Source organism: Orcinus orca, chromosome 13 (genome assembly GCF_937001465.1).
Source record: "Orcinus orca chromosome 13, mOrcOrc1.1, whole genome shotgun sequence".
In the NCBI taxonomy this organism is placed as follows: domain Eukaryota; kingdom Metazoa; phylum Chordata; class Mammalia; order Artiodactyla; family Delphinidae; genus Orcinus; species Orcinus orca.
In genome coordinates this window covers 53,547,792-53,561,854 of record NC_064571.1, presented here as the reverse complement: position 1 = coordinate 53,561,854, position 14,063 = coordinate 53,547,792, and the positions used below count along the sequence as shown (strand labels likewise).

General features: G+C 37.3%; 1 protein-coding gene across 9 annotated transcripts in view; it reads left to right on the top strand.

Moving 5' to 3' along the window:
- SOCS5 (suppressor of cytokine signaling 5) overlaps positions 1–14,063 on the top strand; it is a 74,879-nt gene that overhangs the window by 35,375 nt on the left and 25,441 nt on the right. The window contains exon 1 of one of the 9 annotated variants that reach the window (XM_033419131.2): positions 7,881–10,476. The exons of the other annotated variants lie outside the window; for them this stretch is intronic. The gene's annotated coding sequence lies outside the window, so the exon portion shown is untranslated. Of the gene's footprint in view, positions 1–7,880; positions 10,477–14,063 lie in introns of those variants that run through there. 9 annotated transcript variants of the gene reach the window in all.

Here is a 14,063-nt window from a genome sequence, read left to right as displayed (position 1 = left end):
AATGATAACTGTTTTTTTCAGACCTGTAGAGATGAATTTAAACAATGCCTTTTATTCCTTAACTTGCCTTATTCTGCTGATTAGGACCTCTATCACAATGTAGAATAGGAAGGATGATAATAGGTATCCTTTTCTTCTTCCAATCTCAGCATTTCTTCAAGGATAAGGTTAGCTGTCGTTTTTTGGAAATGCTCTTTATTTAAGTTAGGTAAGGTTACTTTTCAGTCTTAGTTTACTAAAAATTTTCATCAGAAATATATGTTGAATTTTATGAAATACTTTTCATTTTATTTTATTTTTTATTTCTTTTTTTTATGAAATACTTTTTCTACATCTAATGAGATTATCATGTATTTGTTGTTCTCAAACTATCAGTGTAATAAATTACATTAATTTTCTAATGTTAATTCAACCTTTCATTCCTAGGCTGTATCTAACTTGATCATTTTTATATACTATTGGATTCAGCTCGCTAATATTTTGTTTTAAAAAACTTGTATTTATATTCATGACTGAGATTAGCCTGTATTCTTTCTTCTCATAGTGTCCTTGTTAGGCTTTGCTATCAGGTATATTAGCCTAATAAAATAAGTTGGGGAATGTTTCCCTGTTCTGATCTCTGAAAGAGCTTGTGTAAGATTGGAATTTTTTTTTTTCCTTAAATAATGATAGAATTCACCAATGAAGTTATCTAGGCCTTGGGATTTTCTTTTTGGAAAGAATTTGACTACAGATACTTTAATGTTATTATATTTTATTTCCTGTGGACTCTTGTTCTCACTTACGATGTCTTCTGTATGCTTATATTTGACTGTGTCTAATGCTTTTTGTTTTTAAAATTACTTGTGGGTATTCTTTGAGGCCTAGAATGAAGTTGTCTTCCTTCAGAGAGGGTTTATATTTCCTTCTGCTAAGATGTGTGTAGGTATCATTAGCCCAGAAACATTTTAAAAGAATTTCACAGTTTGAAGTTCCCTGGATTAGGAGTCCATGCAGACACAGACTGCAAACCCCTGCCCAGGCTGCTCAAACTTCTTAGGGACCTACATCCTGGATGTTCTATCCACCATTCTCTTTTTCTCCTGCTTCTCTCTGAGCTAAAGCAATCTTCCCTGCAATCTCCTGAGGGTGGGATTAGGCTTTAGATTCAGTTGTAGTTTACCTTTACCTGAGGTTATAGCCTTTTAGGATCCCAGTTTAATGTGGGGAAGAGTTCCCTTGCACTCTCTGCCTTTTGAAGAATCTGTGTTTGAGAAATTTGTTGCCCTCATCCTGTGAGGCCAGTGAAACCAAAGACCTAATTTACCGAGCTCTATCTACAATTGCCCTCAGGACCAGAGTATCTTCAGGGAGTCCTATTACCTCTCTAGGTTCTAGTTGCTCCTAGTTTGTCTGGCAGTTTCCCACCATCTTGTCAGCTTTTTATTTTAAGGTGTTTTTGGTTTTTTTGTATCTAAGTACTTTTAATTGTTTTCAGTAGTTGGGTTGATCTAAAAAATCCTAGTCTGTCATTACTAGAAATTGTAGTTCCTCTTAATTTTTTTCCCCCACTTAGTCTTCTATTTCTTTTGTTGACTTCAGCCTCCATGTTAATGCCTTGGTTTCACAAACATTCATATATTGAGTATCTTAATATGTATCAAGCATGACACAAAACAAAGTCCTTGCTTTCTTGAAGTTAACACTGTAGTGGATTCTGGATTGTGGGGAAAGTTGCAGCACCATTGGACAGCATTTTCCACACTGATTCACAGAGCATTGGTGACCTGTGAAATCCTAGTAAGGTTGCCATTGTCAAGTAAATTTGAGAAATAATGCCCAGGAGGATATCCTCTCTTAGAGAACTAAGGCACTAACGTATTTGAACTGAAACCGTTATTTGTAGAATACCTCTTAATATCTCATTAGCATACTAGAATTCCAGGGAACATGATTTATGAAATGTTGGAGTAGGACTAATGTATTAAACATCTCTATATTATTTACATGTTGTCACAGAGCAATTTCAACTTCTGCTTTCCCATAGTCATGTCTAAGGGGAACATCTGCTGAGGGAGTAAACCAAGGCAGCTGTGCTCTGCATTCTGAACGACTTTCCTTACTTGGCCGTGAGTAGTTAGACTAGCATGGGTACCCAAATCAAAGATGCCAGACATAGGTCAGTCACTGGCCAACCAGAGAAAGTGCAGAAAGTGCTGAATTAAGTTCTCACAGATCTCATTGGTTGGTTAAAGAAATAGAGCTCCTGCTTTCAACTTTATGTCTAGATGTACTCCGGACTGACAAGTAAGGGAGAGTGGTGGTTTCTGTAAGGATACATGTGATGATGCGGGTCACAAAACTCACAAAAAGAAACATATTTGGCAGTTAAGCAGTGGAAGAAGCAGAATTTGAAAAGTCAAGAGAAAGAGATAGAAGGGACCTATGATGGACCAAGAATTAGCCAAAGGTATGGCAGGGTGGCAACTATGAGATAGAAAAAGAATCAAGCGGAGAAGCAGAGACCAGCTTGTGTATGAATTCTTGTTTCCCTTATCATCAAATTCATACTTACAATCAGTTCTCCTCCCCCACCACACACAGCTACATCTGCCAACCTGAGTGTCAGTACCCTGCCACCAGAAGAGACTGATACATAAGGAAAGAGTTGGATTCATAAGACTGATGTATGAGTTGAATTCATATCAGTGTTGCTTTTTTGATTAACATTTTTATAACAATGGAATACCCACCATTCCTACCCCTGCTTTTTTCTTCTCTTTTTATTACATTTTGGAAACTCATCTTCTAAGCTCAGCTATGCTAGCAGTGTTAATGTTGTATTGCGTCACATAATCTATTTCTGTTGGTTATCCTATAAATCAGGGGTCCCCAACCCCCGGTCCACGGACCAACACCGGTCCACGGCCCAATACCGGTCCGCAGCCCAATACCGGTCCGCGGCTGGTTAGGAACCAGGCCGCACAGCAGGAGGTGAGCGGCGGTGGGCGGGGGGGAGCGAGCCAAGCTTCATCTGCTGCTCCCCATCGCTCGCATTACCGCCTGAACCACCACCCCCCAACCCCCTCCGTGGAAAAATTGTCTTCACGAAACCAGTCCCTAGTGCCAGAAAGGTTGGGGACCGCTGCTATAAATAGTATCTCCATATACAAAAGAATGCACATTACTTACTCTTGGTACTCTTTGGCAAAGAATATTTCCTACTTCCCAATCCAATGTTATTTGCTACTGATCCCCAATACTGTTTGAGAATCACGTTGGCTTTAGTGGAGATCTCCATATTTGTTATTCCTTTCTCCACTGATTGTGTTCATCTGCCCCTCTAACCCCCATTTCTTTGTGTCTTTGTCCTCCACACTCTTCCCCCACCTTTTCTTTAAAAAGTTTTCTTAATACTTCGTTATTATTTCTTCTGCATTTTACACATAATTTGGGGTTTATAATATGAAATTAGATTGGTCTTTTTGAGGATCTACTTCCTTTTTATTTATTATTATTAGGTGTTTTTTTTTTGCAGTACGCGGGCCTCTCACTGTTGTGGCCTCTCCCATTGCGGAGCACAGGCTCCGGATGCGCAGGCTCAGCGTCCATGGCTCACGGGCCCAGCCGCTCCGCGGCATGTGGGATCTTCCCGGACCGGGGCACGAACCCGTGTCCCCTGCATCGGCAGGCGGACTCTCAACCACTGCGCCACCAGGGAAGACCCTACTTCCTTTTTAAATAACATTTTTCCAGCCAGGAAATTCGTACATTTGAATGTAATGTCTTGGAAAGTACAGAAAAGAAAAAAGAAAAAATGAAATTACAATAATCAAAAACCACCCAAAATAACCACAGTAGTATTTCCTATCCATAAACTTTTAATTAAAATATGTTTATATGTATATGTTGAGGTCAATTTATATACTGTTTTATAACCATATTTATTTTATATCATGAATATTTCCAGAACATTAAATGCTCTAGAAACATGGTTTTAATGTCTATTATTCCAGTAAATGAAAGCACTACAATTTATTTAACCAATCCTCTATTAACTGAACAATACAGTTATTGCCAATTTTTTTGCTAATATTATGCCATGGTGAATATCTCTTGCATATAAACCTTTGTGTCTTTATCTGATTATTTTCTTGGAGTACACTTCTATTGTGAAAACTTGAGTCAAAAGGTATATACATCTTTTCAAAGTTTTGATACATAATACTATATAAAATTTCTTTCTTGAAATGCCATGTGGATTTATATCCTCACATCAATGTGTAAAAATACTAGCTTCACAATACCATGCTTAGGTACTACCATTAAGATGTAAAAGAGGGCTTCCCTGGTGGCGCAGTGGTTGAGAGTCCGCCTGCCGATGCAGGGGACACGGGTTCGTGCCCCGGTCCGGGAAGATCCCACATGCCGCGGAGCGGCTGGGCCCATGCGCCATGGCCGCTGAGCCTGCGCGTCCGGAGCCTGTGCTCCGCAATGGGAGAGGCCACAACAGTGAGAGGCCCAGGTACCGCAGGAAAAAAAACAAAAACAAAAAGTAAAAGAAATAAAAAACTTTGCCGAGTTGATAAGGGAAAAATCTTTTTTTTTTTAACATCTTTATTGGGGTATAATTGCTTTACAATGGTGTGTTAGTTTCTGCTTTATAACAAAGTGAATCAGTTATACATATACATATGTTCCCATATCTCTTCCCTCTTGAGTCTCCCTCCCTCCCACCCTCCCTATCCCACCCCTCCAGGCTGTCACAAAGCACCGAGCCAATATCCCTGTGCCATGCGGCTGCTTCCCACTAGCTATCTACCTTACTACGTTTGTTAGTGTGTATATGTCCATGACTCTCTCTCTTGCCCTGTCGCAGCTCACCCTTCCCCCTTCCCATAACCTCAAGTCCGTTCTCTAGGATGTCTGCGTCTTTATTCCTGCCTTAACCCTAGGTTCTTCATGACATTTTTTTTTTCTTAAATTCCATATATATGTGTTAGCATACGGTATTTGTCTTTTTCTTTCTGACTTACTTCACTCTGTATGACAGACTCTAGGTCTATCCACCTCATTACAAATAGCTCAATTTCGTTTCTTTTTATGGCTGAGTAATATGCCATTGTATATATGTGCCACATCTTCTTTATCCATTCATCCGATGATGGACACTTAGGTTGTTTCCATCTCCGGGCTATTGTAAATAGAGCTGCAATGAACATTTTGGTACATGACTCTTTTTGAATTTCGGTTTTCTCAGGGTATATGCCCAGTAGTGGGATTGCTGGGTCATATGGTAGTTCTATTTGTAGCTTTTTAAGGAACCTCCATACTGTTCTCCATAGTGGCTGAACCAATTCACATTCCCACCAGCAGTGCAAGAGTGTTCCCTTTTCTCCACACCCTCTCCAGCATTTATTGTTTCTAGATTTTTTGATGATGGCCATTCTGACTGGTGTGAGATAATATCTCATTGTAGTTTTGATTTGCATTTCTCTAATGATTAATGATGTTGAGCATTCTTTCATGTGTTTGTTGGCAGTCTGTATATCTTCTTTGGAGAAATGTCTATTTAGGTCTTCTGCCCATTTTTGGATTGGGTTGTTTGTTTTTTTGTTATTGAGCTGCATGAGCTGCTTGTAAATTTTGGAGATTAATCCTTTGTCGGTTGCTTCAATTGCAAATATTTTCTCCCATTCTGAGGGTTGTCTTTTGGTCTTGTTTATGGTTTCCTTTGCTGTGCAGAAGCTTTGAAGTTTCATTAGGTCCCATTTGTTTATTTTTGTTTTTATTTCCATTACTCTAGGAGGTGGGTCAGAAAGGATCTTGCTGTGATTTATGTCATAGAGTGTTCTGCCTATGTTTTCCTCTAAGAGTTTGATAGTTTCTGGCCTTACATTTAGGTCTTTAATCCATTTTGAGCTTATTTTGGTGTATGGTGTTAGGGAGTGATCTAATCTCATACTTTTACATGTACCTGTCCAGTTTTCCCAGCACCACTTATTGAAGAGGCTGTCCTTTCTCCACTGTACATTCCTGCCACCTTTATCAAAGATAAGGTGTCCATATGTGCATGGGTTTATCTCTGGGCTTTCTATCCTGTTCCATTGATCTATCTTTCTGTTTTTGTGCCAGTACCATACCGTCTTGATAACTGTAGCTTTGTAGTATAGTCTGAAGTCAGGGAGCCTGATTCCTCCAGTTCCTTTTTTCGTTCTCAAGATTGCTTTGGCTATTCGGGGTCTTTTGTGTTTCCATACAAATTGCAAAATTTTTTGTTCTAGTTCTGTGAAAAATGCCAGTGGTAGTTTGATAGGGATTGCATTGAATCTATAGATTGCTTTGGGTAGTAGAGTCATTTTCACAATGTTGATTCTTCCAATCCAAGAACATGGTATATCTCTCCATCTATTTGTATCATCTTTAATTTCTTTCATCAGTGTCTTATAATTTTCTGCATACAGGTCTTTTGTCTCCTTAGGTAGGTTTATTCCTAGATATTTTATTCTTTTTGTTGCAGTGGTAAATGGGAGTGTTTTCTTGATTTCACTTTCAGATTTTTCATCATTAGTGTATAGGAATGCCAGAGATTTCTGTGCATTAATTTTGTATCCTGCCACTTTACCAAATTCATTGATTAGCTCTAGTAGTTTTCTGGTAGCATCTTTAGGATTCTCTATGTATAGGATCATGTCATCTGCAAACAGTGACAGCTTTACCTCTTCTTTTCCGATTTGGATTCCTTTTATTTCCTTTTCTTCTCTGATTGCTGTGGCTAAAACTTCCAAAACTATGTTGAATAAGAGTGGTGAGAGTGGGCAACCTTGTCTTGTTCCTGATCTTAGTGGAAATGCTTTCAGTTTTTCACCATTGAGGATGATGTTTGCTGTGGGCTTGTCATATATGGCCTTTATTATGTTGAGGAAAGTTCCCTCTATGCCTACTTTCTGCAGGGTTTTTATCATAAATGGGTGTTGAATTTTGTCAAAAGCTTTCTCTGCATCTATTGAGATGATCATATGGTTTTTCTCCTTCAATTTGTTAATATGGTTTATCACATTGATAGATTTGCGTATATTGAAGAATCCTTGCATTCCTGGAATAAACCCCACTTGATCATGGTGTATGATCTTTTTAATGTGCTGTTGGATTCTGTTTGCTAGTATTTTGTTGAGGATTTTTGCATCTGTGTTCATCAGTGATATTGGCCTGTAGTTTTCTTTCTTTGTGACATCCTTGTCTGGTTTTGGTATCAAGGTGATGGTGGCCTCGTAGAAGGAGTTTGGGAGTGTTCCTCCCTCTGCTATATTTTGGAAGAGTTTGAGAAGGATAGGTGTTAGCTCTTCTCTAAATGTTTGATAGAATTCGCCTGTGAAGCCATCTGGTCCTGGGCTTTTCTTTGTCGGAAGATTTTTAATCACAGTTTCAATTTCAGTGCTTGTGATTGGTCTGTTCATATTTTCTATTTCTTCCTGATTCAGTCTTGGCAGGTTGTGCATTTCTAAGAATTTGTCCATTTCTTCCAGATTGTCCATTTTATTGGCATAGAGTTGCTTGTAGTAATCTCTCATGATCTCTTTTATTTCTGCAGTGTCAGTTGTTACTTCTCCTTTTTCATTTCTACTTCTATTGATTTGAGTCTTCTCCCTTTTTTTCTTGATGAGTCTGGCTAGTGGTTTATCTATTTTGTTTATCTTCTCAAAGAACCAGCTTTTAGTTTTATTGATCTTTGCTATTGTTTCCTTCATTTCTTTTTCATTTATTTCTGATCTGATTTTTATGATTTCTTTCCTTCTGCTAGCTTTGGGGTTTTTTTGTTCTTCTTTCTCTAATTGCTTGAGGTGCAAGGTTAGGTTGTTTATTCGAGATGTTTCCTGCTTCTTAAGGTGGGCTTGTATTGCTATAAACTTCCCCCTTAGAACTGCTTTTGCTGCATCCCACAGGTTTTGGGTCGTTGTGTCTCCATTGTCATTTGTTTCTAGGTATTTTTTGATTTCCTCTTTGATTTCTTCAGTGATCACTTCATTATTAAGTAGTGTATTGTTTAGCCTCCATGTGTTTGTATTTTTTACAGATCTTTTCCTGTAATTGATATCTAGTCTCATGGCGTTGTGGTCGGAAAAGATACTTGATACAATTTCAATTTTCTTAAATTTACCAAGGCTTGATTTGTGACCCAAGATATGATCTATCCTGGAGAATGTTCCATGAGCACTTGAGAAAAATGTGTATTCTGTTGTTTTTGGATGGAGTGTCCTATAAATATCAATTAAGTCCATCTTGTTTAATGTATCATTTAAAGCTTGTGTTTCCTTATTTATTTTCATTTTGGATGATCTGTCCATGGGTGAAAGGGAAAAATCTTATATCACACTTTAATCTAGATGTCTGATCAATACTAATGACCTTTTTCATATATTTATTGGCCAAGTGTTGTGATTTTTCTGTACATGTCCTTTGCTCTTTTCTATTTGAGGTGGTGTGTTTTATCTTCTTATAAATGTATTAACACTTGGTCATATGTTGAAAATTTTTTCCAACTCATCACTTGTCCTTTAATTTTGTTTATGGCATTTTTTGACATGTAAAAGTTTTAAATGTTCAGTCATTAAGTATTTTGATAATTTCGTTTTGGTCTCTTTCTTTAGCATGTTGTTTAAATAGACTTTCCCATCTCTTCTTTGAGAGGTTAAATGGTTTCTTATATTTACTTATTTATGTTGAGTCTGTTTTTACAATTCATTGAAATGCTCACCCATTCTTCTAATATTGGAACATTTGAGATTACAAACTCTTAGATCCAGATGTATAGAGTTTTCTAGTTTCAGAAAATCTGTTAACTTTATTTTTACTCCCATCTACTTCCAAAAAGAAGGAAAAAAATTAATTAACAATAAACCTACACTTGGACATTTAGTATGATGATAATTGATTTAGACTTATGCAGGGGCATGTGAGGGATATCTCAAAGTCTGTCAGAAATTTATAAACTAAGGCCTTCCATTTGGGTCTCCTGTTAGTAATAGCAGAAAGGAGGAGGAACAATCAGTTACATGTTTCACATTGTCTGCTTAAAGGAAACATATCAGTTTTCTTAAAAGAGAAATCTTGGCAGTGAAGTCAAAGATGAATTTTTTGTGTGGGTATTTATGTGAAGAATGATGTCTTGATACCACTTTTATAGAACATAGAATAATACAAGGCAGTTTATTTTATAAACTCTTAATAAAAGTTAAGGGCATAATATTAAGTTCTAATTATGGTAGAGTACTATGTCTGCAGGCAGTCAAAATAATACAAACCACACATGTGTCTTTCTGGTGAAGTAGTTTGATAAGGGGTAGAGCTTAGACAATCTCTGGCTAGATATTTCTTAAACTAGCTCTTTCAGCATAATAGTTGAGATTTTTAAAAATCAGATTTTGATTCATGTATATTTGTGATTTCTATTTAGAAATAGCAATTGTGGAATGATTCATACACATTAGGTCGACGTGTTTAACTGGAAAGTTTGACATTTTATTGTGAGAATTAGCCTACTATTTGAGAAGGTGGAGAATTATCTCATATAAGTGGGTTTCCAGAATTACCTGCCATCAGTTATACAATTTTTGCTTGCTACACTTCAAACAGTTATAATGTGAACAGTTTAATAGTAAATCTTACTTCATTTCAGATCTGACAGAATGTCTAAGAATTTTTTGTTTTTCATGAGGTACTGCTTCCTTCATTATCAAAGAATATTGAGAATTAAGTGTACTTTAAGCTGCTCAATTCATCTTTGAAACTATTTAAACTTACTTTATCTGTGAAATAACCCTCATTTTTAAGCTGTGTGTAAGGGAAGTAAATATATCTTAAACTCTGTAGGAAGGTTTTTTTTAAGGGAAAACAGGAAGGGGAAAGTTTGTGTTGACAGAACAGTATTGCTTTTATTAGTTTTCTTTTTTTTTGCAGCTGACACTAAACTTGCAGTGTTTATATTGAACATTAAATCAGCACCTGACTGAAACATGACTAGCTAGAGAGTTCAAGACTATTTAGATAACTCAGTATGTTGGACATTAGGGGATTATACTTTGATCAGACAGTAGTATGATTAGGAATCAGAGTTGTATCTGATGTGCTACCGCTAGACCTGAAATAACTTGAGTCTATTTGTGGAATGCTATGCTTATATTTTAAATTCTAATATTTAAAAAAGTCACAGATCGTTGAGGTTAATTAATTCAGTTGCTTGTAGAGGAAGGACTACCTGGGCTTGCCAGAGACAGAGGGTTGCTTATCCTCTTTAACATCTCCCATGAAAGACTCCTCACAACTCTCTTTTGCTTGTTTATTTACATTTTTAACTATTTGAAATATTAATTTTTTTTCTAAGAGTTTCTTTGTTTTTATCTTCAGAAGGATTGAAGGGTGACCACTCAGAATTCTCCTTTTTAGAGAAAGACTCTTTATATACATAAAAACAACCCATTGGTTATGTTATTTTTCCAGGTGAGATGATTTCAGCTATATCTTTACATTCCTAAATTATAATACTGATAACTGTTGTTTTTGTTGCTCCTTTTGTGCTGAGTTCTTAAGATGTAGAGGAAGCAGCCAGACATCGAGTCCCTTGACTTTTCTTAGCTGCTTGAAATTCTGGGATCAATTTTATGGCAGATGTTCTAGAGGGGAGTGAGAGTGGAGGAAGGTGCACTATTTAAGCAGCTGTTTCAAGTAATACATGCAAATGATGATGAAGACTGAACCTGGGAGAAGGGCAGTGGAGATAGAGAGGATGGGAGGACCTGATAGGGCTCTGGAGTGGACTGTAGACCCCATTTTTCCAGTTCACCACTGCCTAGGGGAAGTATAAAGGCAGTGGTAACTCTAGGATATCTAGCGTATTTCTCCCCCTGCAGTTTGAATCTCCTCATCCTTCTGGAACATACAGAAGTTAGGGCTTTGGCTAAAGGCATTATTTTAAAGAAATGTCCCATCAGCCTGTTTCCTTACCCTTTTAGGTCATGTTCTTTGTTGCATCCATTTTAATTTCAGTTTCCATATGTTTGTTTTTGGCATATAGATCTTGTATCCTGTAACCCTGCTGGGTTTTGTTTTCCTTTTTTTAAAAAAATTTTTTTAAGATTCCTTAGGGTTTTCTATGTGGACAATCATGTCATCTGAAAATGGGTAGTTTTGTTTCTTCCTTTCCTATCAGTTTTGCTTTTTTTTTTTTTCTTGCCTTACTGTGATGGCTCTCGCTTCTCTTTTGACCCTAACCTCTTGCTCTGGACACAAGTGATTAGAAATCATAGTTGTTAGACAGATTGACTTTTGCCTGGAACAGAAGTCAGGGTTGCCTGGGTTGGTGCTTTTCTTATGCAGAGATTTTTAATTACTGATTCAAAATCTTTTAGAGTTATGGGCTTTGCTTTTTCATTTGTTTTTGAGTCAGTTTTGAAATTTTATGTTTTTCTAAAAATCTAGCCATCCGTTTTTAAAAAGCGTTTTAATTTATTGGCTTAAAGTTCTTCATCATGGTTTCTTTTAAATGTTTGCTCCTTTTTTAATGTCTTACATTGTGTATCCCTGTAGTTTGTGACCCTAGGCTATTATGCTTTCTAAGGTTTTTTAGTCTCTTGCTCTGGTCTGTGTACTGGCTCAAAGCACTTAACTTCTCTCTAAAGCCTCTGCCCCCACTGCCCTTTTCTCATTTGCAGTTTCCAAACTGCTAAGCACTTCTGCATGTAGTATCAGTAAATGTTAAAATGAATATATATTTTTATCATCTTTTTAGATTACCTGTTTTTCAACTTTTGATAAGTGAGGTTTTATTTCATTTCTGTTAACAAACTAAAGGCTTTTTGATTGTCCTATTTTTTTTTTTTAAGGGCAGTTGCCTTTTTAAAAAATATTTATTTATTTACTTACTTATTTGGCTGTGTCGGGTCTTAGTTGTGGCACGTGGGATCTTCGTTGCGGCGTGTGGGCTTTACTCTAGCTGTGGTGTGGACTTCAGAGCACGCACGCTTAGTTGCCCCATGGCATGTGGGAGCTTCCCGGACCAGGGCTCGAACCTGCGTCCCCTGCATTGGAAGGCGGATTCTTAACCACTGGACCACCAGGGAAGTCCCTTATTGTCTCATTTTTAAAAAATAAAATACATAACATAAAACTGGGGTATATTGCTTGGAATTTCTGGTCTGTAATTTTGGTCAGAGTGCTTCTCTTGGAATTAGTTTTCTTAAATGGTTAAAAGCTATCCTGTTTTTCTTTACCTCTCCCAGTACTCCTCCCAAATATCTTTCTAAAGCATAGACTAATTTCAAGATGTTTAAAATTTCTTTTTACTTAGGCCGGTTTGAGGATCTAGATTAAAAAACAAAGGAAGTTGTCCTGATTATGTTTTTTCTTTCTTTCTTTCTTTCTTCGATTCATTACAAGCTGTCAAATTATTTGAAGACCTTGGCTTCTTCAGGCCTATAATCTGGCATAGAAGAGAGTAGTATACTTTAGTTTGTAAAGGAATGATAACTGTATTCTAAGTGGTTTTAGGTAAACAATAGAAGGAAAGTGTTACTATTTTAAAAAAATCATTTTAGTCCTTAGAGTCTTTGTATTTCTTGTGATACTAAACTACTAGAGTTACAAAATGGTTATCCTTCCTAGAGAAGGAAATGGTCCAGATTACAGCTGCTCACTTACCATTGGTAATTGAGTATACTTTGTAAATTATTAGCAGGATCACAGTGAGCTCATTGTTAAGCAGTCCCAAATCAGAGATTCTTTTCTGGGTTAAGGCTAACCAGTGTGGTAGCTTGATCCACTAGGTTTCTCAACTGAGAGTTGAGAGTTGCTTTGTTGGTCTTCGTTTCTTTCTAGTTCACCTTTTGGTCGTAAAGGAGATTTGTGTGCCTGTGTGTTGTGGGGTAGGGGTGGGGTTGATGCCCTGTGCTCTAGGGAACGTTACAGGCATTGCCGAGACAGCACTAATCACATACCGTTATGATGCTTAGTAGAAAGTTTTGCTTTTTGCTGCTATCACCAACATGTAGCTTCTGCTGCCCTGTGGATTGGTTGTATAACAGAAGCTACCATTTTTGAGCCCCTGTTATAGACTCAGCTGTACGTACCTTTATGTCGTGTTATCCTCTTAAAAACCCTTGTAAGAGAGGGGTAGTTGTTCCTGTTTTTAGATGGAAAGGCTGAGGCTTAGATTTCACACAGCTAGTGAGTGCCTGAATTTGCTTTTAGGGCTCTCTGAAGCGAAAGCACATGTTCTTTGTGTTCCACCACAGTCTGCCAGTAACGCTGGCCAGGTAAGAAACATTTCAATGAATAGTATGTTTGTTAGTATATTACATAAGATACTTTCTCCATAGAAAAGGAAGCATAGCTTAGGATTTTATGCCTCCCTAGTGTGCAGTATCTATATGGTCAAATTTAAATTGTGGTGGTGTTAAAGACTAAAAAGGAATTTTGAAGCAAAAAAATGAATAAGGATTATGTTCCTGGGCCTTGCCCAGTACTACACAGATTGGCTATGCTCAGTTCAGGTTGTAGATGAGCTATAGCTTCAACTGCTAAGGAACACTGAAATCCCTGTAATGTTTCCTAGGGAATAGTATAGAGGTTTAAATGATTAATAATAGAACTTGCAATCCCGCATGTGTTGTACATAGGAAAATACTGACATTTGTGGCATGTCCTAGAAGAAATGAAAGGGAGAATCATTTATAAAAAGAAAGAGAAGCTAAAGCTTTATGCTGATAGTACTGGTAACATTTTAAAAGTTCCTGTCTTTCTTTTGAGTGTCTCCTGGGAGCCAAAGGCTTTATAGATATGGTTTCTAATCCTCACATCCAACCCATGAGGTGGATATTGTTATCCTCATTTTATCAAGAGGGACACTGAGGTTCAGAAATATGAAGGACTGCATCAAAGTTCACAGCATTCGTTAAGTGGTGAAGTTGGAATTCAGCCTCCTCCCTACCACACCCCCTCAACTGACTGCCTCTTGCCTATGCCCTTTTCATTATGTTGCCCCTAAGCAAAGTTCAGGCAGAATCACTACAGGGTTTAAGAATCTGGGATTT